Source organism: Monodelphis domestica, chromosome 3, assembly GCF_027887165.1.
Source record: "Monodelphis domestica isolate mMonDom1 chromosome 3, mMonDom1.pri, whole genome shotgun sequence".
In the NCBI taxonomy this organism is placed as follows: Eukaryota; Metazoa; Chordata; class Mammalia; order Didelphimorphia; family Didelphidae; genus Monodelphis; species Monodelphis domestica.
This window is the reverse complement of record NC_077229.1, coordinates 471181849-471209180: the sequence shown is the minus strand read 5'-3', so window position 1 is coordinate 471209180 and position 27332 is coordinate 471181849. Positions and strand designations below refer to the sequence as shown.

At 35.3% G+C, this 27332-nt stretch overlaps 1 long non-coding RNA gene across 1 annotated transcript in view; it reads right to left on the bottom strand.

The window, feature by feature from the left end:
* Positions 1-1461: 1461 nt before the first annotated feature.
* Positions 1462-27332, bottom strand: part of LOC103096999 (uncharacterized) — a 426622-nt gene continuing 400751 nt past the window's right edge. Inside the window, exons 5-7 of the long non-coding RNA XR_008917887.1 lie at positions 8378-8559; positions 6926-7060; positions 1462-6801 (exon numbers count right to left, since the gene is read on the bottom strand). This is a non-coding gene — a long non-coding RNA (uncharacterized LOC103096999). The remainder of the gene's footprint in view (positions 6802-6925; positions 7061-8377; positions 8560-27332) is intronic.

Genomic DNA, 27332 nt, shown 5'->3' with positions numbered 1-27332 from the left:
AGTCTTCCTCTTCTCTCCTAGTTGCCATCATTGCTCTTGATTTTTCTTTTCTTTATTTTCCCTCCAGCTTCTCTTCCTTACTAGCCCCCACCTATTGCCAATTGCCATTCATTCCCTCAAGTGAGAACACCATTCATTTTGAGACACACACACAGAGACACACCTCTGTCAGAATGATTAATAGCTTTTAGAGTTAGTGTCACGTCTTTCTGAGGAGAAAATATATACAATACAAGAAGGAAGTTTGGGGAGGGGGGTAGATAGGAAACTTCTTTGGCCAGCACAGAGAAAAGAGATTCTGTTTAATGTAGAAATATCACAAACTATATGGGAGTGTTGTACAAGTCAAGATAAAGGAGGAAATAGTAAGCTCTGTCTCATAACTCAAAATGAGTCAAAATCATCATTCAGCTTAAGCCATGTTGATTGCAGGAAGGTGCCTAAAGCGCAAAATAAAGGAAGCAGATATCATACATATTCAAATATGGAGAAAGCATCTCTTTAGGTAGTATTGTAATCAGAGTATTAGATCTGGAATCTGAAAGATTTGGTTTCAAATCCTATCTCAAACACTAGATGTATGACCCTGTGCAAGTTATTAACATTGTATAATTAGAAAAATTTGGACTTTATCTCCCAGAATTCTTTTCTCATCCCCAAAATTTCTTTTTCCTTCATTCACGTTTGTGTTTGTTATGTGTGTGTATATAATTTTGTTTCTCCACCCTCTCATTTTTTTCCCATGTGTGAGACTGGGAGAGTAGGTTTTCTTTACTGAGGTTTTTTCCCTTGCTTCAAGTTTTATTATTAATAAATCTTATAAATATAATACTTGGAGTGTTGGATATTAATTTTAAAATCACAACCTTCTTTTGGTTTCTTTGTCTATTAGTTGAGATAATAATAGTATCTCTCTCCCACTGTGAAGATTGGATTTAGCTATTTCCTGATTATAACAATGAAGATACTTAGTTTAACAAAATCAGGAATATCTTGGGAACTCTCAATTACTCCACCCTACTTAGACCATACTTTAGATACTTTATGGGAAGATAAAGTTGTAATCTCCTGATTGAACAATGAAGGTACTTAACTCTTACCTTGTAGTGAAGCTAGAACTTTAAGTCTATTTTAAGATCTTAATACAAAAAGTAACTATAAAGGTTAAATTAATCACAAAAAGGTTAAATAACTCACAAAAGGTGAACTTAAAGAAGTGTTAAGTAATTCTAAAGATATAATCTAATCAAAGAAGATGAGAACTCTAAAAGAATGGGCATTTAGAGGAGGGGACACAAGGGTGAAAGGTCTATATATTGGCTCATTTCCTCTCTACAGTACCTTTTGGAGAGTTGGCTGATAGCAGTGTGCTGGGCCTTTCGGCATCTTAACATGGCTACAAGCTATTGTCCAGTTCGGTGGTGAGTTCTGGATGAGTTTTCCTCCTTTACTTTCCAACTTTATCCTCTTAGAAGCCTCTAATCTTCTTCAGAGACCTAGAGGTGGGGATTTTAAAACTCTCCCCAGCACAGGGCAGGCAGGAGAAATCCTATATCCTCTTCCCTCCTTTTCTTTAAATTCTTTCCCTCTATATTAATTAAATTACCATAAATTTCCAGACTGACTTGGGTATTTTATTTGGGATTTTCCTTGGTGACCAATTAAATCTAGATTTTAAGTCACAAACCTAAAATTATCATGACACCACAATAGTTGTAAGGAATAAAAAGTGATTTATAAAGTATTTTGCAAATCTTAAAGTTCTGTGTAAATGCTATTATTATTAACAGTGTAGCCAAAAAAGCAGATATAGTTTCCCAATCCAGTGGTCTTTTCACTGTAACACAATGCACCTTGATCCTTATTTTGTTTTATACTGGACCTAATCCTGTCCATGCATGTAAACTAAGTAGTTCTGGTAGTAGGCAGGTAAGATAGTTCTCTCCTTCCTCCTATGTGGTCTTTGGGCAAAGGCACAATGATGGACATATTGTGAAAAGCTGGATATATTGGCTCATGACTTTAATCCTCACTACTGGGAGAAGTTGAGATGGGTGGGCCATTTAATTTTGAGCTTCCAGAGGACTCAGATAAATCTGCTCTCTACATAAAGTTTAGCACCAATATGGCGAGCTGAAGAAGGTGAAGGAAGAAAGCAAAGGACTGCCAGGCTGCCTATAGGGAAAAAGGAAGTTGAAGCTTCTATGTCTATGAGTGTTAGATTGGAGAGGTGACTAGTCCTTGTACTTCTTTCACTTTTCCATAGCCTTTCTGGGCAGGATAAAGAATTCCAGTCTGAAACAAAAGAAAAGTTGTAGAAAGATTCTCTTTTAAAGACCGACTGGATTGGAAGGCTTCTGAGGTTCACTCTGGCCCAGAAATTCTATGATTCCATAAAATTAACATCAAGTCAGAAGTAATGTGTCAGTTGTTCTGTTTTTGATATTGAACCATTTGAGCATTTACTCTACCATTTCTGGTCTGTTTTTCAAACTTCTTGTCTAATTTGTCCTCCTTTGCAAGTATTCCATATTATATACTCATTAAAATATCATTCTGTTACTTTCTCTGTTCTTCATCCACATGTTCTCTCCCACTCTCACTGCCAAGAAGTTCCTGGATTTCTTCAAATTTTTCTTTGACATAAAATCCACCTCACCCTTTAATATTTACTTTTTGCTTACCTATTCTGTTACTTTCAGGCTTACTTATCTTTGTATATTTTTGTATTCCTCCCTCCTAATCTACTCAAAGGAACAAAAATTCCTTGAGGAAAATGATTGTTATTTTTGTCTTTTTATCATCAGACCTACCATGAAGTCTTCTGAATACTAAATTTCAAGGTTATAACTAATCTAGAGCCACTGGGGCTCTGTCTTATCCTGGGATATGAAGTGTAGATAGTGCAAAAATGTGATGCATGCAGTGAAGAATGGAAGAACATCAGGAAAATAGACACTAGCTCAGGATAAAGGAGTAAAAGTTAAAAGTCCAAGTTGTGAGTAACTATTGGAACATGTCTGGTAGCCTATTTACATTTTTTCCCTCATCTTGTTTATAACCACTCTGTCCCCATTCCAGGGCTTCCTTTTCCTTAACCCCTGAATGCCACAAATGATTCTCTAAAACAGAAGGGCTGACAAAACTCCCAAGGGCAAACCATACCACATTCAAATGCAAATGTTTAACAAAAGGAACATATATATATATATGCATATATATATATACACAATAAATAAGAATATACCATAGTATAGACAATGTTAGTTTGTGGTTTTCTAAGTCAATATACCAATATACACTCCCTGGATCTGTTTCTATTTGAGTCTGATGCTATTGCTCTAAGGTGATAAAGAGTAGAGAAGAGAGATTATAAATCCCCAAACCGTCTTTCCCAAAAAAGTTTTTTAAAAATCTGAATATTTCAAACAATTATATTATATATTTTACATTTTTACTTCTTTTAAGTAATCTAGTCCTAAAATTCATTATGTTCTTTGATAATTTGGATTTGGGACTCAATTTTCCTATTTTTACTATAATAATAATTCATCAAAGGAATTTTTTTAGAGTAGTAGTATTTTAAAAGTAAGAAATAAAATCAATAGTCATATGGTGAGAATTACATCTAATAGAACTGGGACTGAGAAGCAGTACACATTGTTTCATAATGGAAATATTAAGCTCAATGTTTCATTTGAAATAATAAATAATAGAAATATTGATTAAACCCAGGATTTTATTTGACCTTCTCTACTTTGGGATCAACTGAAAAGTCACTGGAAATAAAACCCAACTTCAGAATTCAGTATTAAATCATAAGTGGACAAACTATCCAGGATTCCAATGTCCAAAATTATAAATAATTAATGACACTTGCCCTTGTTCAATAGTTTAAAAAAAGAGGAACAATATTTCCATGTCACTCTCAAAATCTCAACAAATTGTTGACTAGAATTTGAGCTAACCTTTTGAGAGGACAACCAAAGCAACCATAAAATCCTAAAAGCAATTTTCCAGGAGTAGTCCTCACCAATTTAAAGGGAATATAAAACTCCACACTTGAGCCTTCAAGCGCCTGCCCTCCCAGTTGTGCATCTGAGGAGAAATTATGGTAATCTCCAAATCCTATTGATGCTCAAAGACATTTCATCAACTGCAAGAAATTAAGAGTGAGATGCAGAGGATGTTTTTCTATTTAGAGGAACCCTGGCTTATGTGAATAGACCTCATGTGGTGAGTCTTTTGAAGCCAGGGACTTCAAAGCAGATCACTGACTTCCAGTGGGATAATCACTTAATGCAAGAGTGGGTAGATGGAATTACTACCATTCAGTCAAGCTAAACTTATCCTTTTTCTGGAGAGCAAGCAAATTCTCTCCTCTTAGGTCCTTACAGCTCTATAGCTAGACACGTGTTTGTGGCACTACTTAGACTACAAGCTATTTGATGTAAACTCTAATAGAGGGGGATTCCAAATGGATGTTTTAGAGTTTGGGAATCCCACTACATTTGGGCACATAATCTCGGGCAATTTCCCACTGACATAAATCATTCATTTGAAGCACAAAAATATACCCATTAAACATAGCTGCATTAGTCCTAGAGGGTCTCAGTTCTGGATTCAACTAAAAATGAGCACTCTCAGACTGTAGTGGCACTAAAACCTTTAATAATGAACATGAAAGGCTATAGGAATGAAGGATAAATGATGTATAATTGGACTCAGTAAAAATTGCATTCAGCATACAGACTTCTCTTGGATTCCCTAACAAGAATGCTTATTCCAAGTCCCTATAGTCAGGGGAGCAATGATCTCCTCCAATCCCACCTTCCTGGCATTGCTTTTATTTCTAATATCTGAATACTGCATTGACCTTGTCAAGTTTTAGCTTCTACATGAAGTTTTTTCCAGTCCTCTTTAACCTTAATGCCTTCCCCCCAAGATTACTTTCAATTTAGCCTATAGATATCTTATTTATATACATAGTTGTTTGCATGTTGTTTACCCTAATTATACTGTGAACTCTTTGAGAGCAAGGATTGTCTTTTACCTGTCCTCATATCCCTAGCACTTATAATCACAGTCCCTGGCATAAGTAAATGCTTAATAATTGCTGGTTGGTGAACTAAGTGGCATATGTGCCTGTACTCTTTCTCTTCTCTCCTTGCAATTTTATTTTTCTGGAATTTTCAATTCTTCAGAATTGTTTTCCGTTACACACTTAGTTAAATCTTTAATATGTCCACCACTCTTAAGGTACGTCTTCATTCTACATTTGGATATATTAACCAGATCTTACCAGAAAAGATCACAGTAGAACCTGGCCAAAACACTCTACTGAATCAAAAAATACAGTGCATCAGACAACACAGGAAAACATTGAAGCAAAATAAAGTTAGGTTAGACATGAGCTGAGTCTAACGATGAAATATGTAAGATAGTAAATCAGTTTACTATAAAAAGCTGATAAAATTCTTACTGACAGTCACTTATCTAAGATGCATAAAAGTAATGGTATTGTAGGAAGTGGAGAAAGGAGAAGGGGGAGGGATTTCTTCTTTCCCTTAGAGTTTTTGATCCTGGAAAACCATGACAGAACTATGTCATCATCTATAATCAACACCTACAAGACAACTATGGCCTTTGGGGATATGGTTATGTATCATTTAGCATAGGTTTGTCTCCCAGTTCAATTCAATTCAGTTCAACAAACATTTATTAATGTTCCATTGATCAGTGTGAAAATAGCAGAAGGAAGCCACACAAATAGCACGGGGGTCGTGGGGGTGACAGAAAAAGAGTTGACACGACCTTCCAGAAACACTCAAACAAATATTAGTAGATTATGGTTACCTCCCGTGCCTCTAGTGATTTTTGGAAAGGAAAAATTTCTGTTTAATTACAGCAACGATTTTAATAGCTGCCATTTATATAGTGCTTAGCGTTTACAAAGCACACTATAGACATGATCTTTTTTGAGCCTCACAATAATCTTCTAAAGAGTACACGCATTATTTTACTGGATTGTCCCCATTTGCTGAGCTTCAGAGAATTGTCCAAAGTGAAAGCTGGAATTCACAATCTGGCCTTCAAATTCCTCTTGCTGCTACATTTTAAGCAGCTCCCCAGAACATTGATAAAAAAAGCAATCTTGATAACAGCAGTCCAACAGAAAGTGAGCATTTATAGTCATCATTTCTGTTGAAATTTTAATGGAATGTATGCTACTGGTAGAGTGACAAAAGGTAAGTGAAATGGATATGATGATGTTATATTTCTAGATACCAAAATTATAAGAACAATAGGAATAGTTCACTTTGAGCTCCTCACTTGTAACATAGATCTAAGGGAATATTCAGGATTTGATCATCAAATAGGATGAATGAAGGCAAGGCAGAAGGGGCTCAAGCCCATGGATGACAAAGGTCTCATGAGAGGTCAGGGCCACCTCTAAGTAAATCTTGAGGATTCTCCCTCCAGGGCTGCAAGGCAGCCTTCCCCCCAACATACAAGCAATGTTCAGACAGACCCAAACTTTGGAATGGTAAAGCCATTAATATAGAGTGTTTCATAAGTCGGAATGGTTTTAAACTGGCATAAATCAAAACTGCACTTTGTCTGACCTTCTAAGCTGGGTCAAATGCTGAAGATGCCAAGGTCATCCACTGCATCCCAGTCAGCCATCCTGACTTCTGTCTTACCACCAGGTTTGGATGACTCTGGAAAAGAGAGTGAGTCCTTTGATGACTTTGTGTGACTCTGCCTTGTGCCATGATGCCATTGGTCCTCTTCAAAAAACTAAAAAGAAACAATAACAACAACTAAGTAGTAGTTCCAAGGCACAAGATCTCTGAAAGTGTTATTGGAAAACTTCTTTGAGGGTGATATAGATAGCTATATTAAAGGGGTTAATCAGGCTAACCTTTTAGGAAGCAATGATAAGTTCCAGGATTTTCAGGAGTCATGAGGACCTGAGTTTGAATTCTCTCTCAGAAACATGTTAGATACGTGATCCTGGAAATTCCACTTCCAATTCTCTAGTCTTTCATTCCTTCATCTATAAAAGGAGAAAATTAAGCTTGATTGCTTTTAATGTCCCTTGCATCTACAATCCCGTGAAGTTTTATAAATTCTGACACTCTACTCACAATTAATTTTCATTTTTTTAAATGTTCATTTAATCCAGGTATCAAAGGATGACATTAGAAAATAACAGAATTTGTGGACATTTTAGTTATATATGGCTTAACATATCAATGAGATTTGGGATATAATCTTCATAGAAATGTGTGTGTGTGTACATATGCATATTGGCTTAGAGACAAGAAAGGATGGAGAAAATGGCATGATCTTAAGTGTAAAGCCTTCTGGTTTTGCCCACTGAAATATTTGAAAAGATGCATTCCCTCGAATTCTGGGTGCATTGCTGTTGTTTCTCAATAAATACTGAGTTATGTCCAATGGTTTATTGAGAAACTCCTCCATATGACTAAGTTTGCAGTATAATTCTGAAACACAGACTCAGTGATAACCTTCATTTTTTTGTTCATAATTTTCATGGCGTTTCTACATCTAGGAGCAGTAAAAATATGAGATACCATTACAAATAGTTAATTTATGGAAGTTATTTGAGTGACTATTTGTCAGTTTCTTTCTGCTATGACCCAGGTTTGGGAATAAACTAGGCACACCCACTGCCATTTCCATTCCACATATAGAAAAGAAATAGAAACACCAGGCACTTTTACTAAGAAATATTGTGATTAAAAAATAGTCATACAGCAAAAAACAGTCGCGAACACATAGTATCATTCATTGCTAATGAGTTAAAAGGATACCACAGTGCATTTATAAATCACTATACAGTATCTTGCAGTTTATTTAAATTCATTGTGCCTCATTATAACTGAGCTATGCACCTTTAGGTCTGAGTTGATTAGGAATGCTATAGCTCAGAATAGCTTTTAATTCAGAGAAACATGGCCTGACCTTTACCATAATCCTGTGTGAAACACACTATAGTTTAGACATTAATAATGATGCTACCTCTTTTTCGTACTGGTGAGATGCTACTTAAAAATTTGTATTATTAGTTAACAGGCCCAGGCCAATACATCAAAACCAAATTACCCTTCTGTGTATAACTACAGTACTTAATTCTGAGTTCTTCATCTCTCATAACTATTACCTACTCTTTAAAAATGCTAAAAACCAAAATGTAATAGTGTCATGTCACAGTAATAAGTCACAGGCACAAGCTAAGGATGCTACTTCTCATTCCCCAAAGACTGCCACTGTGTGCTGCTGGGGACTTGCGCACCATGATGTACGTTCTACTAGCAAAGGCATAGCTCGTGTTTGACCTTTGTCTTACCACTTAAGTACTCCATTTCCTTAAACCATCTTCTGGTAAGTCAATGAACACAAATAACCCTGGCTCACAACTCTTCTCCTTCTCAAGGGAAGTCCCAAATTCGAGCCCCAAGAATGTACATTTGCTTCTCTTCTGATTTGAATTCACCTCTGGCTCACTTGGGCACAAAGATAAATGACTTTCTGGAAGGGAAAGAAAATGACAGAGTTGGTTGTTTCTCTAAAACAGAGTAGAGGGAGGAAAATTAACTTCAAGAAACTAAAACGTCCATGATCTTTTTCATTTGGAAGAAACACACCAAGTGGAGTTTGAAAGCCATGAATCATTTCCTCCACCAAATACTCAGGTATAAGAAATTTTTTAAAAGAAGAGAAAATATAATTTGGAATATTTTAAAATAGCAAACAGAATAACAATAAAATAAAATGAGAATAGTTTGAAATCATCCTACAATAATCCTTTCCCCCTATAGGATTGTGAATAGTGTTGCTAACCAAATTCTCACTCCCCTTCTTAAGGCTTCTCTAAGAGTATTTAGATGATGTCTATTGGAACTGGATTGGATATTCAAATTATTTAGTCCAACCCAGTACCTGGAACATCCCTTCTCATTCAGGCTCCCCTCCCACGTTAGTATAGGTCCATGTCTGCTAGTACCAGAGCTCAAAAGCTCCAGCTTGTACTTTTAACTTTTTACTCAGAGAGGACAATTCATCCAAACTAAAGGCATGTAATAAAAGTTACATATTTTTTTAAATAGTAGGAAAACATTACTTCATAAGTCTATGGTATACTCTAAGGCCATGATGGTAAACCTATAGCACATGTGCCAGAGATGGCACACAGAGACCTCTCTGTGGGCACACATGCCAAGGACCCAGTGTGCCTGTCCCTGCAGCACAGAGTTGGCCAGAGTTGCTAACTAGAAATCCAGAGGGAGGCACAGCTGGGCTGCTCCCCTCTCCCTTTCCTCAAGTCTGACTACTCCCCCCCCCCCCCCGCCCAACAGTCCAATGAGAGTGCTTCCTCCTTCCCCTGGGTGGAGTAAAGGGAGAGGAAGCAGGGTGCCCTTGTCATTCAGTAAGGGGAGGGGCACAGAATGTGGTCTCTGGGGAGGCACTGGCACTTGGTCTGGGGGTGTGGTGGGGGGGTAAGGCCTGACACTCCACCTTAAAAAGTTCCCCTTCACTGATATAAGACAAATATACAAACATACACCATAATTTGGGGAGGATTTATATATATATATATATATATATATATATATATATATATATATATATATATAATTAATAATTTTATTTATCAAAAGTAGTAGAAAAAAAGAAGGAAAATAGGAGAGAGATATATTTTCCTCACTGCTCCATTTACTTTGCTATTCTGTGGCCACTATTAGAGCTACACTCATGGGATCACAGGAAAGTCCAGTCAGCAACAAACCCAGAAGAAAAGAGAGCAAAATCCTCTCTTGCCTCAGTTTATCAAACTTTTTCTCCCTCCAACTAACTCATTCATCATGTCTTAGGAACCAACTGTGGCTTTCTATTTTCCTGGCCCAACCAGGGTGAGAGTTCAGGGGGCAATGCAGAGGGCACTACCCTGCCCTCTGTCTCCTGATCTCTTGACTCTACTGATGCCTTTTTTCTGCTTGCCATTTTATCCTTGCCTCCACATCAAGTAGTTGACAGGAGATGAGGGGGAGGGTAAACAACATCCTTATATATATATATAAATTGGGATGGAGGGAGGGATAAAAAGAGAAAAGTTTGTGATACTGTAAGCCACTGACATCTTCTAGCTTGCTGAGTGTTGTTTTCTGTTGGATCTTCTTTTCATCATTATTTTATACTTTTTCTTTATGTTTTTGTAAACCTCAGCTGCCCCCTACCTCTCTACTGCCAACTACTTGACTTCTACTGGAAGCCTCATCTGACAGGCTATCTTGTCCCTATTAGAGAAGAACAGAAGCCAAAAGTCCCAAAGAGATTTCAACTAGATACTGACAGTAGTAGCACTTGGAGTTCAAATTAGGAAAGGACCAACTCCCTCTGGGAAAAAAAAAGATAACACATAAAAATGTTTGTTTCAGTTCAACTCAATCCCATAAACAATTGTTAGAGTCTTATAGTTAGGGAACCATGCCTCATTAAAGGAGAGAAACATTGAAGAAATAACTGAGATGTGGTCTCTCACCTCATTCAATTCACTTCCTAAGAAAGTAGAGACAGACACACAAAAAATGACCATGATATAAATTGGAACATTGATAGAAAGTCCTGACTCTAGACACAAAGGACTTGAGTTCAAAACTCACCTGTAACATTTATTACTACTTGAATGACTGTGTGGCTCCTTGTGTCATTTGTGGGACATATTACCTGAAATCCCAGCCCTCAATTCTCCATGTTTGGGAAATGAAAGATTTGTACTAAGACACTTCTGAGGTCCCTTCTAGCTCTAGCTCTAAGTCTATACACCTAAATGGTTAAAGATGCATGAGAAAAGTACAAAGTGCCATAAAAAATTTTTGAGGAATAAAAAATTTCCTCCTCAGCAGTTAGAGAAAAATTCTTCAAAGAAGTGTCATTCAAAGAAGTCTTGAAGAATTGGTAAGATTTTAATCGGTAGGGATGTAGCAAGACTAGGTCATTCCAAGGATTGAGTGTGAGAAGTGTGAGAAGAAATAGAAGTGGAAGAGGTCAAGACATATGTGAGATGGCAAGTAGTTCAATGTAACTGAAGAATAGGGTATATGAATATTATTGTTAAGATGAAACTGGAAAGTATGTGACTATGAAAAGCTTAGGTGTTTGAACAATATTCAGGAGGAAATTGGATACTATTGAACTGAGATCAAATTTATGTGTAATAAAGATTAATCTAAATTGGCAGTGGTATGAAGGAGAGATGTAAGGATAAAATAATGGAGACAAGATACCAGCCAGAAGGTTATTGAAATAGTTTATGTTTATGAGAACCTTTACTTTAGAGTTGTTGGGAAGAATAGGAAGAGGTAAAATATCAGAAATATTTGTTAAATTGGGTTAATGAACAAAAAATTATTTTATTGGCCTAGAAAAAATAATAATAAAATTTCTTTAGAGCAAACTATCCAAAATATCAAAAAAGTTAGTGAAGAAAGGTAAAGAAAGGAATTCTAACAGTACCAGATTTTAAATTATATTATAAAGCAGTAATTATCAAAACTATCTGATACTGGCTAAGAAATAGAAAGGTAGATAAGTGGAACAAGACATATTCAGCAAACAGCTGTAAAAGATTATAGCAACATTGTATTTGATAAAAGCATAGAACTAGGTTTTGCAGATAAGAAATCACTATTTGGTAAAAAAAAAACTGTTGGCACAATTGGAAAGTAGTTTGGCAGAAACTAGGTATAGATCAATATCTTACACCATTCATTAAGATAAGATTAAATGAATACATTATCTAGAATAAAAAGAGATATTATAAGTAAATTAGAAGACCAGCGAACATATTCCCTGTTAGGTTTAAAGAAAGGAGAAGAATTTATGAGCCAAGAGGAGAGCATTTTGAAATGTAAAATGGATAATTTTGAGTACATTAAATTGAAAACATTTTGTACAAATGTTGTCAAGAATAGAAGAAAAAGAGAAACTTTGTCCAAGAAAAGAGAACTTTGTCAAATTTATAAAAATAAGAGCCATGCCCAATTGATTAAAAAAGCAAAAGATACAAACATAATTTTTAGACAAAGAAATCAAAACCATATATAAGTATATGGAAAACATGCTCTAAATCACTACTGATTAGAGAAATATAAACCAAAACAATTCTGAGATATCTCACACTCCTCAGATTAGTTAACATGGCAAATGATGGAGTGGATGTAGGAAAATGGGAACACTTATACATTTTTGGTGGAGCTGTGAATTGATCCAACCATTTTGGAGAACAATTAGGAATTATAAGCAGTTATAAAACTGTGTATACTCTTAGATCTAGCAATAGTATTGTTGGATCTGTTTCCCAAAGAGATCAATAAAAAAGGAAAAGAACCTAAATGGTCCAAAATATTTATAGCAACTCTCTTTGTGGTGGTTAAGAACTGGAAATTGAGGGGATGGCATCAATTGGGAAATGGATAACAAATTGTGGCATATAAGTGTGATGAAATTATTACATTATAGAGTATACTGGTTTCTGTTGGTTCCTCTTAGGCATTCCCAATGAAATCATAAGAATGGTCAAAAAGTTGAGAGAAAGTTAAGGAGATGAGAGAGCGAAAGAGGAAGACAGACAGATAGACAGATAGAGCATAAGTCATGTTTACATATATAAATACTGTCTTTTTCCTTTCTTCTTTTGACCAGTGTGTGGCACCTGGTGCTTATTGATTGACTGAATATATGTATAATTATGTACACACAAATATATATGTACATATAAGAATGTATTTATAAATATGTGCTGTATGACATGCAGGCATATGAGTTTATATACATTTATGTATAAATGTATATAATGTTGATATATTTATATACAGTTAGAAATATATTCTTGCCCATGTCTGCATATATATGTTTATTCAATTTTATAAACTTGAATGTGTGTTGCTCTTTATATAGTCATGCATATGCACATATATACATGTATCATATATACATATGTTTATAGATGCATGTTTATGCATGTTTCATACATGCCTGTAGAGGTACATATACATATACATATATATATATATTCAGTCCATTTTTAAATATTCATGAAGTGTTTACTATGTACCACACACTGTGCTAAGCCTGGAGGATATGAAGAAAGAGAAAATAAAGCACATATCTATATTTATGCAATATATACATACATGTGTATATCATGCATGTTTGTACACACATATATGTTATGCAAATATTTTGTTATTACCTATCTCACAAGGCTAATGTACAAAAAGCACTCTGTAAATTCTCAAACAATATAGACATGTAAGCTATCGCCTTTCTTCATAGCCATAAATGATCTAGCCATCTTTTGAAAAATAATGGTATCTAGTCCCTATGTTTCACACTACAAACATATCATTTTGTTCTCAATCTACTATGATTTTAAAAAGAAGGAATTAAATCCTTTGACTTTATCTGGTTTAAGGACAGAATTGTCATAAGTCTTAAAGGTACCATCTTGCTGAGGTTTGCCTTGTTTTATTGCTCCCCTCAGGGAAACATCTCAATAATCAAAGAAGACACTTAGTGGGAGAGTTCAAATAAGAAGACAGAAAATGAAGATTTGATTGAGGAACTGGAGACTGGGATTAGGTGAAGAATCTGCTTAAATGGCCAGCATTCCAGGATTTGACTTTTCCTACTGAGATCCCAAGGAGGGATATGGATGAAATAGACCAAAACTCAAGGAATATTTTTCCCCCAAGAGATCTAAGAAAGACAATGAAGTGCCTGAACTTCCTTTCCCACCTCTCTCTGCCCAAAATGACATATTAATAATGTCCATTAATAATCCATAATTTTCTTGCTCTTGAAATTTGTTTGTAATTTCTGATTTGGTTAGCACTTTAATGCCAGCTTGAATTAGATAAAAATATAATAGATCATAACTACTATTGATTTCTATGTTTCATTATTTGTAAAGAGGGACAGGAATGGCACAGTGGATAAAGAGCTGCCCTCAGAGACAAGAAGACCTGGGTTCATATCTTCCTTCTGATATATACTGGCTTAGCAACACAAAACATGTCACTTGGTCTCTCAGTTCTCTAAACAGTTCTCTAAAACATAGAAGATATGACATAGAAAGTGTCAACTTGAATTTCTAGAAAGGTTTTCTTCTTCTAAGAGCTATCTATCATTGGAATCATGTCTCGTCACTATTTTTACTCCCATTATTTGTGAATAAAAAGCAGCAAAAAAAGGAATAATTACTGAACTTGGAATACAGGCAAAAACCAATTATCAATAAATATGGATAGGACCTGAGGTGTTGGCCCCAATATAAGATAAAATGGTATTGATTCTCCCTTTGATTTTCTCTAGCAAATCTTCACAGCACAAAGGACATGTGTGATTTTTTATAAATCTACTTCCCTGTGCCTGTGTTTTTTAGTCTACAAAAAGAGGAAGTTGAACAAAAATCATCTAAAGTCTTTTCCAAGGCTAAATTAATGTACCAATAAGAAGGAGTCATCATAGAGGGAAACAATGAAGGGGTGGCTTAGGAAGTTGAAGAAGATGGAGATGACATGCAAGGACGCAAGTAACTTTAAACAATTCATACATTAATTTTTCAAGAATTCACGATTTCCTTAATATATGCCCCCCCCAACATATGTCACAGCTCCTCTGTAGCTTAGCAAACATCTGCATGATTTCCTGTAACTAAAAATAATTGTTAGGCAACCTTTTAGCAATGAGATAGTCAGGATAGTATTAATGGCATTAGAGATTCAAGGACTATTATGGGAGTTGTTTTTTCCTTTTTATCTATCATCACAAATATCTCCTTTTCATATCTCCAGACTTCTCTTTACTTCATCATTTCCCAGACATTGCTATAGGATTCATCACAAATAGGCTTCCTTTTCTCCTCTATCTCCCTTTTTTTCATGGATTGCTATGACAACATCAAACTCTATTTGTATTCCTTTTCTGGGAGTAAGAGCAAAGCAGGAGTGCCTTGCCACCCTTGGAAGGTCTATCCAGTGACTATTAGATGAATTTGCCAAATCACATTAATAGAAGTATTCCAACACAGTCTCAGGGATTCTGATTGATAGTGTAGTTTGAATTGTTCTTTAATTGTTAACATTTATGAAGTATTTGATAATGGCAAAGTACTTTTAAAACAACTTATAAATTATTTGGTTTCACAAAATGAGAATGGATTTTGATATCCCCTTTCATCAGATGGAGACCTCATGGAGAAAGGATGTTTCCTAGGCTCGTGCATCTTGCTGAAGTCAGAGCTATAAACAAGACAAGTAAAGTCTACATGTTTCTCCTCTCCTATGACAGTTCCCTGAAGTAATACCCTGGTACCTTGTTCATTCTAGCTGCCAGATCTACACTATGTTCTTTCTCTCTGCCCTCTGGCATGATTTCCTTCATACCTGAAAGAAATCAAAGAAAGAGGGGCAGTAATGCCCTACTTTTAAAACACACACCAAACAGGAAAAAAATCACCTTTGTTGATACCAGGGACAATAGACTGACCTAGATACAGAATTTGGACAAACTAGGGTTTACTGAGTTTGCAAGCAAGGGAGTCCCATTCAAAGAAAAAAAGACTCCCCAAACAAATAATACGCAAGATTTATATAGGTTTCAGCGGAGAGGGAGAGGGAAAAGCTGATTTGTCAAGGTCCCTGTTGTTGAAGCTCAAAGCTGATCTGGCCCAATAACCCTTTTACTTAGTTTTAGAATTAGGAGTTTCTGCCAAAACGAGGCATAACAGGATTTGGGGCAAAGCTATTTCTCAGAGCAGATTGCATAAGAAGGTATTAGGGCACATCCTATTTTGGGTTGCTTTCAGTGCAAACACTAATGAAAGAATATCGACAGATATGTGTGAACAAAGTGAAATGATTCCCAAAATTGAGTATCTCTGGATCCATATCCCTGTTCTGGCAAAAACAACGAAGGTCCCCTGATAACCCATAGATCCTAAACTCAGAAATAGGAAACACCATTTTGGAGAAAACCTTTTTAAATATACTGTGGTCATTTCAGATCATTAACTTGGGACAATTCCATTTACATTCTCTGTTTATTATGTTGCTGTTATAATGAATCATATACAAATTTATTAAGGTCCTTTGAAAAAAATAAGATTTGAGCAGTAACTAAAATATTGATACCCATTTGCCAGTTGATCCCAACCATATACAACAAAGATATCAAAGAAAAAGGGATAATCCCATAGCTACAAAAATATTCACAACATCATTTCTTTTGTAATAGAAAAAATGAAAAAATATGAGAGCCCATCAGTAGTAGAATATATGAACCAATTGTGGTATATTACCATGATATAATATTATTACACCATAAGAAATAATATGAAGAATTCAGAGAAACTTGAGCTTTGTGTGAACTGATGCAGAGAAAAGAAAGCAGAACCAGGAAAACAAGATACAAAATAACTAATGTAGTGTCAATGAAAACACTGAGGCTTTCAAATTTTTACTATTAAAAGAGAGATGATGAAATATATTCCTTTTCTTCTATCAATCAGTAAACATTGCTGAATGTCTGTGCTATGTGCCAGATGCTGTGTGAAGTGCTAGGAATAAAAAAAAAAAAAACAGTCCCTGTCCCCAAATAGCTTATAATGTAATGGAAAGAGGGATGGGAACTATGTGTACAGAGTATTGACTCTATTTTAAAGCAGGATAAGGGTCTGTTTGTCGGACTCTCCTGCTTAATTTTTTCTATGCTAAAATGAGGGTTCAGAATCTGTGTGTTTAAACTAGAAGGAATGAGAAAGGAACTAAAGAACTGAGAAATCACTGTGGTATGAAAAAAAGGAATTAATAAAACTAATAATGAGGTCTAATAATAGCAGCTACTTTGTAGTATTCCTATGAGGTGCCCAAGAGATATTATTTATAAAGCACTTTAGAAATCATAAAATGGAATTTAAGTGTGGACTATTATTATTATCATTATCATGAAATATTTTAAATAAACATAAAAAAGGAAGAGGATAGTGGCAAAGCTTAATAGAGACTCTTGGACCTTTCAAGATAAAAGAAGGAAAAGTGAGAGTATAATGATTTGGTCAGGAAATAGACATCATGGATGTGTAGGAATTCATTTGTATGTCTACAGTCAGTGTGTCTTAAAAATACAAATAAGATCCATGTGCTTGTTTGGGGTGCATACATTTTGTTCCCTGTGAATTCTGTGCAAAATGTAAGCTGCCATTGAATTCACAACCACAATTTCTGTCCAGAGAAATGTGATAAATGTTTTAGTCCTTGTTTCCATATTTCAGCCCAACATAAAAAAGAAAATATTTTCCAGATGGAATTGAGGGGGTAGGAGTAAGTCCCAATGCAAAATAGAACATTCGACTGATGTGTTCCACCTCGAAGCCCAGATCAAAATATGGAAGATTTCATCTCCTGAAATTGGCAAACTCATATACTGCCAGTGATGACTGAGTTGAGAAGTGATCCTTTGGCCTTTTATGTTCCTCTTTAACAGATGAGTTTTTGCCTACCCCCCCCCCCACCAAGCCTACTCAATCAAGATGATAGAGTAGTATCAGAGAGATTGTGACTTGTGGACTGGACAGTTTCCATGTGGTATAGTACAAAGTGGGCTAGCTCTGGAGCAGAGGTGCCCTGCAATCATCTCTAACTAACTAGTGAGAAACAATTATTAAATTTTCAAAGTGGACATTTACACTTCAGAAATCAACAAATGTTACAAATCAGGGCTTGATTTGTTGTTTTCTTAATTTATACTTAAGAAAATGATGAACAAAATTTTAATAATACATATTTAGCTTTTAAATAATAATAATAATAGCATGTATGTATATGTGTCCAGCATACTTTTTTTTCAGTAAGCTGGTTGTTAAACATTTACCAACACAACCTTGCTCTGACAGAACAAGGCCTGGGTTTTGATTCTGGTTCTATGGGACCTTAGAAAATCAGTTTCATAGAACACAGAACTTCAGAAATGGAAAGAACTTTCCAAATTCTACTTATAACTAAATAAGAATGATTGTTTTATTCCTTCTGTATCTTCTCTAGGTTTATAAACATCCCTACGTCCTTTAGCTAATTATCAGATAAAGTCAACCTTAGTATTGGCTCATGGTTAAAACTGAGCACAAGATTCCAGATATGGTCTGCCATGGGCAGTGTTATGGAATGATCATCTCCTAAACATTAAGTCCCTCAATTTAGCTATTTTTTTGTTTTTGACTATTGGCTACTACCCATTATTGAATTCTACTGAACTTGCAATCAGCAAAAACCCTCCAATCTGTTTCTGACAAACTACTTTCTAGTCACAGCCTTCCTATATCTTCTGTTGTAAAGTTGTTCTTCAGTTGTTGTTGTTGTTTCTTAAAATCCACAGGTAAAATTTGACATTTAGTCCCTGAAATTTTATCTTCTTGGGTTGGCCCAACTTCTAGCCTGTCATGATTTTTTGAATCCTGATTCAATCTTCCAAATGGGTTGTAATATTTATAGAGAAAATGGGTGGGATTGATGATACAGAAGGTTTTGTAGCAGGGAATGGAGGAGTTGAAGGGAGAGAGAGAATATGGCTGCCGGTGAGGTAAAAGGAGAGAGATGCCCCCTGCCAAGAGGCTATTTTTGAAAAATGGGGTTCCTGAGAAATGGGCCACTTCTGATAGCCTGAGGGGATGGTCTTCTCTATGAAATGATGTTGCAGATACCCCAGAGCAGGTAGCATGGACCCTTCTGAGGGACAAGCCTCCCCCCCAGACCAAGGTCACCCAGCAGGGGTCCAATAAGGCCTATTTATAGTTGAATGGCTGTCCTGAGGTTCAGCCCCTTTATGTCCCCTGAAATGTTAGTCCTCTTATCTGACTGCAATATTCAAATCAAGATAAATTTTAATAACAAGTTTGGATTGGGGAGGTATCAAGGAAGAGGGAATAGGGATTTCCCTAGATGAGGTTTGAGTCTCTCTCAGCTTTTGAGCTGAGGCCAGGCCTCACAGGCTGGTGAAGGGTTTCTTTATTCCTGTCTATACTAATCTGTGCTAGTTTTCTTAAGTTAAAAGTCTTAGCAGTAGATATCAAGAGGAAGAAAAGTTCTGGGCTTTTATTGCTAGAATGTTTCTTAGATTTTGTCTTTTGTGAATTTTGGCATTCTCCACTTCTATTCCTCTTCTTGCATTGTCTGTCTTCTCCATAGTATGTATCTAGATGCTGAGATATAGGCATTTGTCTGATCCAGGGATAGAGCTCTCTCTAGGCTTGGAACCAGGAAGACTTGAGTTCAAATGTTATCTCAGAAGCTTACTAATTAAATGACCCTAGGTAAGTCACTTAATCTATGTTTGACCCAGTTTCCTCAAGTATAAAAATAAGTATAAAATAGCTCCTGCCTCCCAAGGTTATTGTGAGGATAAAATCAGATAATATTTATAAAAATATTTAGCCTGATGGCTAGCACATAGTTGGTTCTATGAAAAGGCATATTCCATTTCCTTTCCTTTCCTTTCCTTTCCTTTCCTTTCCTTTCCTTTCCTTTCCTTTCCTTTCCTTTCCTTTCCTTTCCTTTCCTTTCCTTTCCTTTTCAACTTAAAGGTCTTTTGATTAGATTTATGTCTCAGGCAAACACTTTCCATTTCCTTTCTAGATTCTCTGCATAAAATGGCCATCATTTCTTTATCTTAAACCATTATTCCAAAATCCAAATTTTATTCTCAACCACTGTAGCTTAGACCAGTTCTTCACTTTTGAGATCATAGTTGGGATAATAAATTTATTTTGGAAGTAAAGGATCAATTAGTCTAATCCCCTCATGCCACACATTTAGAAAACTGAGAGGGATAGACAGGGATAACTATATTTGCCTTAGACCATAACAAGGGCATTAAACTGAAAATTTTGAATTTATCTCCAAATCTACACTGTGGTGCTATATTTTATATCCTTGGACCTCATCTTACTTATCTGTAAAATAGAATTAGACCAATTATATATATTGGGAGGGTTTTAGTATTGGGGTGTGGGCACTTCAAAAACAAATTTTAAAATAATTATTTCAAGTAGGGCAATGAGGTGGCATGGTAGATAGACTGCTAGGTCTGAAGCTAAGAAGACCCACATCCAAATTTGGCTTCAGATGCTTACTATGTGACTCTAGGTAAGTCATTTAACTCTGTTTACCTCCCTTTTCTCATCTGACAATAGGCTGGAGAAGGAAATGGCAAACAACTCTAGTCCTTCTGCTAAAAAAAAACAAAACTACAACAAATAGGATCATGGGGAGTCAGACTCAGCTAAAATGACTGAAAAATAATATGACTGTTTTGACATAATTGGTTTCCTTTATAATTGTATGTATATGTATTTTATTTAATTCAGTGAAAAATACTTAGACTTTGATAAAGGGGTGTAAAGATGGCAAAGACTGGCAAAGGAATACAAGACAGAAAAAAGGTGAAGAGCCTCTGGTCTTTCAGATCCATGTCTAACCTTTGTTTCTGTGACTTTAAGTTCATACTCTTTTTATTATACCAAGCTACCTCTCAAAGTAGGGAGGATTGATTCCAATTGTTTAAGGTTGATCAAGCCATTAAGTTTTCTCAGTGGATTTTAAAGGAAACAGTTTTATCTAGTATCTGAAAATTTATTTTTTCAGATATTCTGATTGAATTTTTTCCCTAGGAAATATATCCAAAGATGAATAAAGTTAAATCACTCCTTAACAATTCAGTAAGGGAAATTTTGATCAATCGTTTAACACTGAGTTTTGTCATATTTCCTTACTACATTAGTACTTGGCCCTAGAATTGTAATTTTATCCATATTGGCTCCCTCTCCCTCTCCCAGCTAAGAGTTCTGGCTCCCCCTCTGTACCCCCTGAGGACCTCACTTCATCTTTACTGAATTTTAATCTTATTTCTTTTCAACCTGCCTCCAGAAAGATTTCTTGCCTTACCTGGATGACACAGTTCCTGAGAAGGCAATGTTTCTTAAGTTTTGAAATGAATACTTTTTATAGAATGAGCACACCTTCCTGAACACCATCAGGAAATACATAATTTTCATCTGCATTAGGAACCAAGCATCTTAGAAAATAACCAGACTTGCTTACCATTCAAATTCAAAATTCAATGTCCTTCTTTAATAAGGTTCTGGAAAGCAGATATCATAACACCAAAAATTACTTGAGAGATATTTTCTAGATTCTCTTTTCAAATTATTTCAAATATGGCGTGTATTTCCTTTTTCTTTCTATCATGCATTTAAAAATCATTAGTACATAGTTGTTTGCTTATTATCTCCCCCATAAAACTGTGAGATACATGAAAGTTAGGACTGTCTTTTCCCTTTCTTTGTGCCCCAGTATTTAGCACAGAGTCTGACACATATTAAGACCTTTAGAAATGTCTATACTCTGACTACCATTGCATTTCCCCCCCTTAAAACCTTACCGTCTGTCCTAGAATCAATACTAAGTATCAGTTCCAAGGCAAAAGGGATAAGGCAATTGGGGTTAAGTGATTTGTCCTGGTCATACAGCTAGGACATGTCTAAGGTCACATTTGAATCAAGGAACTCCTGTGTCCAGCTTTTGAAGAAGGTATGACAACTAGCTGCTCATAGGTTCTCCTCACACTTATGTTAACACCCCCCCACACACACAAATTACTCCCTTCTCTGGCTGCTTGTCTCCTATACATCTTTGTCTCTTCCTATTAAAATGTAAGCTCATTAAGAGAAAACTGTTTCACTTTCTTCATTACCAAAGCCTGCCTCATGGACTACCACTCATTAAATGCTTTTTCATTCATTCATTTCCTTCCCACACCACCACTCTCTGCTTTGTTCTTTTTTTTCCAAACTATTTGAACATAAGCACACTGATGGATGGTAAGACCGTCTCACGTTTTTGTCTTTGCATCCCCGGCACTTTGCACCATATCTAGTATTTGGTAAGTATTTAATTAAACCTTTTTTTAAACATTTATTCTTTTACTAGGGGATTAGGAGCAAAAAAAAATGAGGGGAGAGGAAGTATACTTTGGGCATATGTATCATAAGTTGATGTTTGATAGCAAAGCTACAAAGGGATTTTTTGTAAGCTTGATTTTGTTTTGAAATATTAGATGAAAAATACAGTAAGATGTTTGTAGTTGGGAACTAGACATAACTTTTAAATTGCTCAGTGCTGATTAACCATAGGATTTAGAACTAGTAGGTCAACTTGTCTATTTTACAGATAAGAAAATAGGTCCTAAGAGAGTATGTGGATTGCCCATGACAACAAAGATAATAAGTTATAGAAGGAGGATTTGAACTGAGGTCCTCCAACTACAAATGTAGCTCTCTTTCCGCTACAGCAAAGATATTGTGTCTGATCTGAACTGAAAAATAGTGTCATGAGTCTACTACTCCAATTGCTTTTGCCTTCTTATTTCCTATGACAGTTTTATCTTCCCTGCATCAGAAATTTAAATTTTGTTTGCTTTCTTTCCAGGAAAGGGCTCAAACATTTAGCTTAGCTAAGGTGCAATGACCTGAATAATAGAAACATATAATACTGCTAATTTAAGGATTTAAAATGGATAAACCTTTTTTAAATGGATTATGGAAATTTGAATATAACAAACCAGCTTTAATCATGGAGTTAATGAGCTTCCACAATTTAACCAGGCACTTTTCAAATGTTAGGTTATGTTGATTTTCAAAGTCAAATATTCACAAGCTGAGGATACATGTAAAAAAAAAATAAGGCTTTTCTTACTGTCTATAGACACGTGAAACTTTTTTTTTCTTCGATAATATAGCCTCTAATGCCCCAAATAAGCCTGGTGTAAAATTAACTTTTATCTACTTCATTCTCAAAACCTGATTAGATTTGGACTTCCTTCATAGTATCTCAGAACTATTTTTCAACATTATTACTGTGGAGAACATCTGGAACTTGAACCCTGCCCTACATTTCCTCACTATCTTTTCCATCATTACCTGTTTAAAAGAAGATTTCATCCTTTATGTCAGAGGTTGGTTGAGGATAGGAATAAAGAATGAAAATGTGACAAATAGCCATTTATTGGTCATTAACCATCATGATTAGAGCAGTCTCTCTTTCAGTGTAAGGGTCAGCATTAAGAGATGAAAGAACCCTTTAGCATATCCTCTTGATAGGAATGAAGCTGTTCATTATCTGATCATTAGGGTTCATGCCAAATAAAACACATTTCTCACATAACCAATGTCTTAATTGTGCATTTAGTCATTGGCTTAAGTAGGAAGCAATGGAAAAACAAGTAACTAAGCAACCATACTTCCCAATCTAAATGCAGGAGGATATTTAATGCTGTCTCGTATAGCATCTCAGCAAAAGCAGTTACTGAGCCTACCTCTGAGAGCCTGGATAATGGCACCTATCACTAATGGAAAAAACTTTGGTGAATAATTCAGCTAAATACTGTAGCAATTTGCTCGCAGCATTTCATGCCTGTTTGTGAGAATGAGACTCCTCATTGTTAAAAAGCATGGCTGCAAAGTTCCAAAGTTAAATATAGAACACTGAAGGGTATTCTGCTACTGAACTCTAGAGTCCTGTAAAAAACATAGTACACCTGTGAAAGATATGAAGATGAAGGAATAGTGTAAGAATGTCAGGAAAAGAACATAACAACAGTGCTAGAGTTACAAGTGAAACAATAACATTGGCTTTATCAAATACAAATACATGAAGTGATGATAAAATTTGAAATGACATAGTCTAATATAGACTGGCACCAGTAACATTTAACAGTGACAAAGCACTAGACTGGGAGTCAGAAGATATTGACGCCACCCTTTGTCATCAACAGCTTTAAATTCTTGGAAAAATCAACTATTTCCAAACACATCCATTTTCTCAGTCATAAAATGGGATTATTTGCTTGACTCACAGAAGTCTTGCAAAAATAAAGTTCAGATATTATTTGAAAAAGTTTTTTGAGAAGGATAACAGGAATAATTTTCTTCCACAGTGTTCCTTTCATGCCCCTGGGAGCATGAAGGTGAACCTGGGTTGTTTTTTGTTTTTTTCCATATTAGCCCTGCTGCAAAATGAATAAGGTAAAAGAACAGTATGCTTTGATTTACACTAAGACGCCAACAATTCTTTCTTTGGAACTGGGTAGAATTTTTAATCATATGTCCTTGAGAATTGTCATGGATCATTGTATTATTGAGAATATCTAAGTTATAATATGATATTTCTGTTACCATGCACAATGTTCTCTTGGTTTTGCTCACTTCACTCTGTATAGTCCATCCATTTTTTTTTCTGAAACTCTCTTGCTCATCATTTCTTATATCACAGTAGTATTACATCACAGTAATATATTACAATTTGTTTAGTTATTCCACAGTTGAAGGACATCCCCTCAATTTCTAATTCTTTGCTACCACAAAAAGAGCTTTTATAAATATAAATACTTTTTTCCTTTGATCTCGTAGGATGCAGACATAGTGGTAGTTTTGTTAGGTCACAGGAAAGGCACAGTTTTATAATCCTTTGGGTAAATTGCTTTCTACAATGGTTAAATCAGTTCTCAACTAGAACAGCACATGTACCTTTTACTCACATTTCCACAATTTTCCCCATCCTATCCAAGATTTGTCATTTCCTTTTTCTGTCATATTAGCCAACTGTTATGAGTGGGGTACCTCAATGTTATTTTAATTTGCATTTCTTTAATTAAGAGTAAATCACTATATTATTTCATATCTAGAGATACCTTTGATTTCTTCTTTTGGAAACTGTTCATATCCCTTGACCATTTGTCAGTAGAATGACGCACATTTTTATACATTTGGCAGAATTCTCTCTATATTTGAGTTGAGACCTTTATCAGAGAAACTTGATGTAAAAAAAAAAAGTTTCCTAGTTTTCTGTTTTCCTTCTAATCTTGACTTCATTGAAATTATTTGTGCAAAAACATTTTAATGTAATCAGAATTATTCATTTTACTTCTAGTAATGCTCTTTATCTCTTATTTTGTCATATATTCTTCCCTTATGCATAGATCTCTATGCTCTTCTAATTTGCTTTTAATCTCCCTTTTTGTCTTAATCATGTACCCATTTTGACCTTAACTTGGTATATGGTATGAAATGTTTGTCTATACCTAGTTTTGGCCAAACTGACATCCAGTTTTCCTAGAAGTTTTTCTTAAATAATGAGTTCTCATCCCAAACATTTGGATCTTTGCATTTATCATACACTAGATTACTATGATCATTTACTATTGTGTATTGTGTACCTAACCTATTCCACTTGTCCTCCACTCTATTTCTTAGATATTACCAGATTGCATGGATATTTACCACTTTGTATTAGAGTTTGAAATTTGGTACTGCCAAGGCAATCTCCTTAACACTTTTTTCATGGATTCATTTGGTATTTATGTTTTATTGTTATAAATGAATTTTGTTGTTATTTGTTCTAGCTCTATAAAATAATTTTTGCTACTTTGATTGGCTTGTCACTGAATAAGTAAATTAACTTAGAATTGTCATTTTTATTCTATTGGATCAGTTTATTGACAAGCAAATGATATTTTTCTAGTTATTTTGATCTGACTTAATTTGTGGGGAAAGAGTTTTATATAATCATGTTCATAAAGTTCTTGGGTTTTCTTGGCAGGGAGACTTCCAGGTATTTTATATTATCTGTTGCTTTTGTCATTGGTGTTGAGTTGTTTTGGTCATGTCTGACTCTTTGTGAGCCTATTTTAGGTTTTCTTTCCAAAGATACTGGAGTGGATTGCCATTTCCTTTTCCAGTTCATTTTACAGATGAGGGAACTGAGGAAAACAGGGTTAAATGACTTGCCCAAGGTCAAACAACTAGTAAGTGTCTGTGATCAGATGTTTTCCTGACCCCATTCACATCACTCTATCCACTGTCCACCTAATATTTAGTCTACAATTATTTTAAATGGAATTTCTCTATCTCTTACTGTTGGCTTTTGTTAAAAATTCTGATGAATCAAATGGGTTGATTTTCTAACCTGCAACTTTGCTAAAGTTCTTAATTATTCCCATTCATTTTTGAGTTGATTCTCTAGGATTCCCCAAGTATTCAATCATATCAACTCCAAAGAGTGAAAGATTTGTTTCCTCATTGCCTATTCTAATTTATTCAATATTTTTGTCTTACCTTATTGTCTTAGATAATACTTTTAGTGCTTTTAGTGTATGGTAGATTGCACAACAGTGGTAATAATGACTATCATTGGTTCACCCCTGATCTTATTGGAAGGATTCTAACTTATTCCCATTTCAGATAATGCTTTCTGAGGGTTTTAAATACCATTTATCATTTCAAGGAAATTCTCATCTATTCCTACGCTTTCCAATAATGAGTATTGTATTGTTGCCAAAAGCTTTTTCTTTCTGCATCTATGGAGATTATCATATGATATTTCTTTGTTTTCTTATTGATGCAGTCAATTATACTGATAGTTTTCTTAGTATTAAACCAACCCAGTTTTCTTTGTATAAATGACACTTAGTCAAAGTGCATGTAAAGCTGTAATTTCTTTGCTAGTATTTTATTTAAATCTTTGCATCAATATTCATTAAGAAAGGGGGAAGGGACTTCTGGGTAAATATGGCTGCAGTTTAGATACAGGGATCTACCTCTCCTCACCACCTACCTATATAGTTAAAGGATGGTTTAATGTTAGGCTGCCTACTGACAGTTTATTGTTCATATGAAGCTGAGGCACTTCCCTGAAATTTCAGAACACAGGCATTTTCAGATCAACGCCTGGCTAAATATGAAATAGTGCTTTGGGGCAATTAACACATAACATTAAAGAGGTGCCACATCTTAAATCCAGCTACATTATTACCTGACTTACCAAAATAGGGGGAATCAGAACCATTGCACGATTGTGAAACTGTAGTGCAATATATAGAAAGGCCTCGAGAAAACTGACCAACACACCTCTTGACAACCCTGATCTGATCTTATTCACAGATAGATCATCATATATGCAGAATGGAATAAGATTTATAGGTGCTGCAGTAGTAAGTGTATTTGAGACCCTATGGTTTGCTTCACTACTGAGGAACCTAAGTGCTCAAGGAGCAGAATTAATCACTTTAAAACATTCATGTGAGCTTGCAAGAGACAAATGTGCAAATATTTATGCTGATTCCAAATATGCATTTGGAATTTGCCATGTCATTGGATCTCTCTGGCTTTAGAGAGGATTTTTAACATCTTGTGGGAA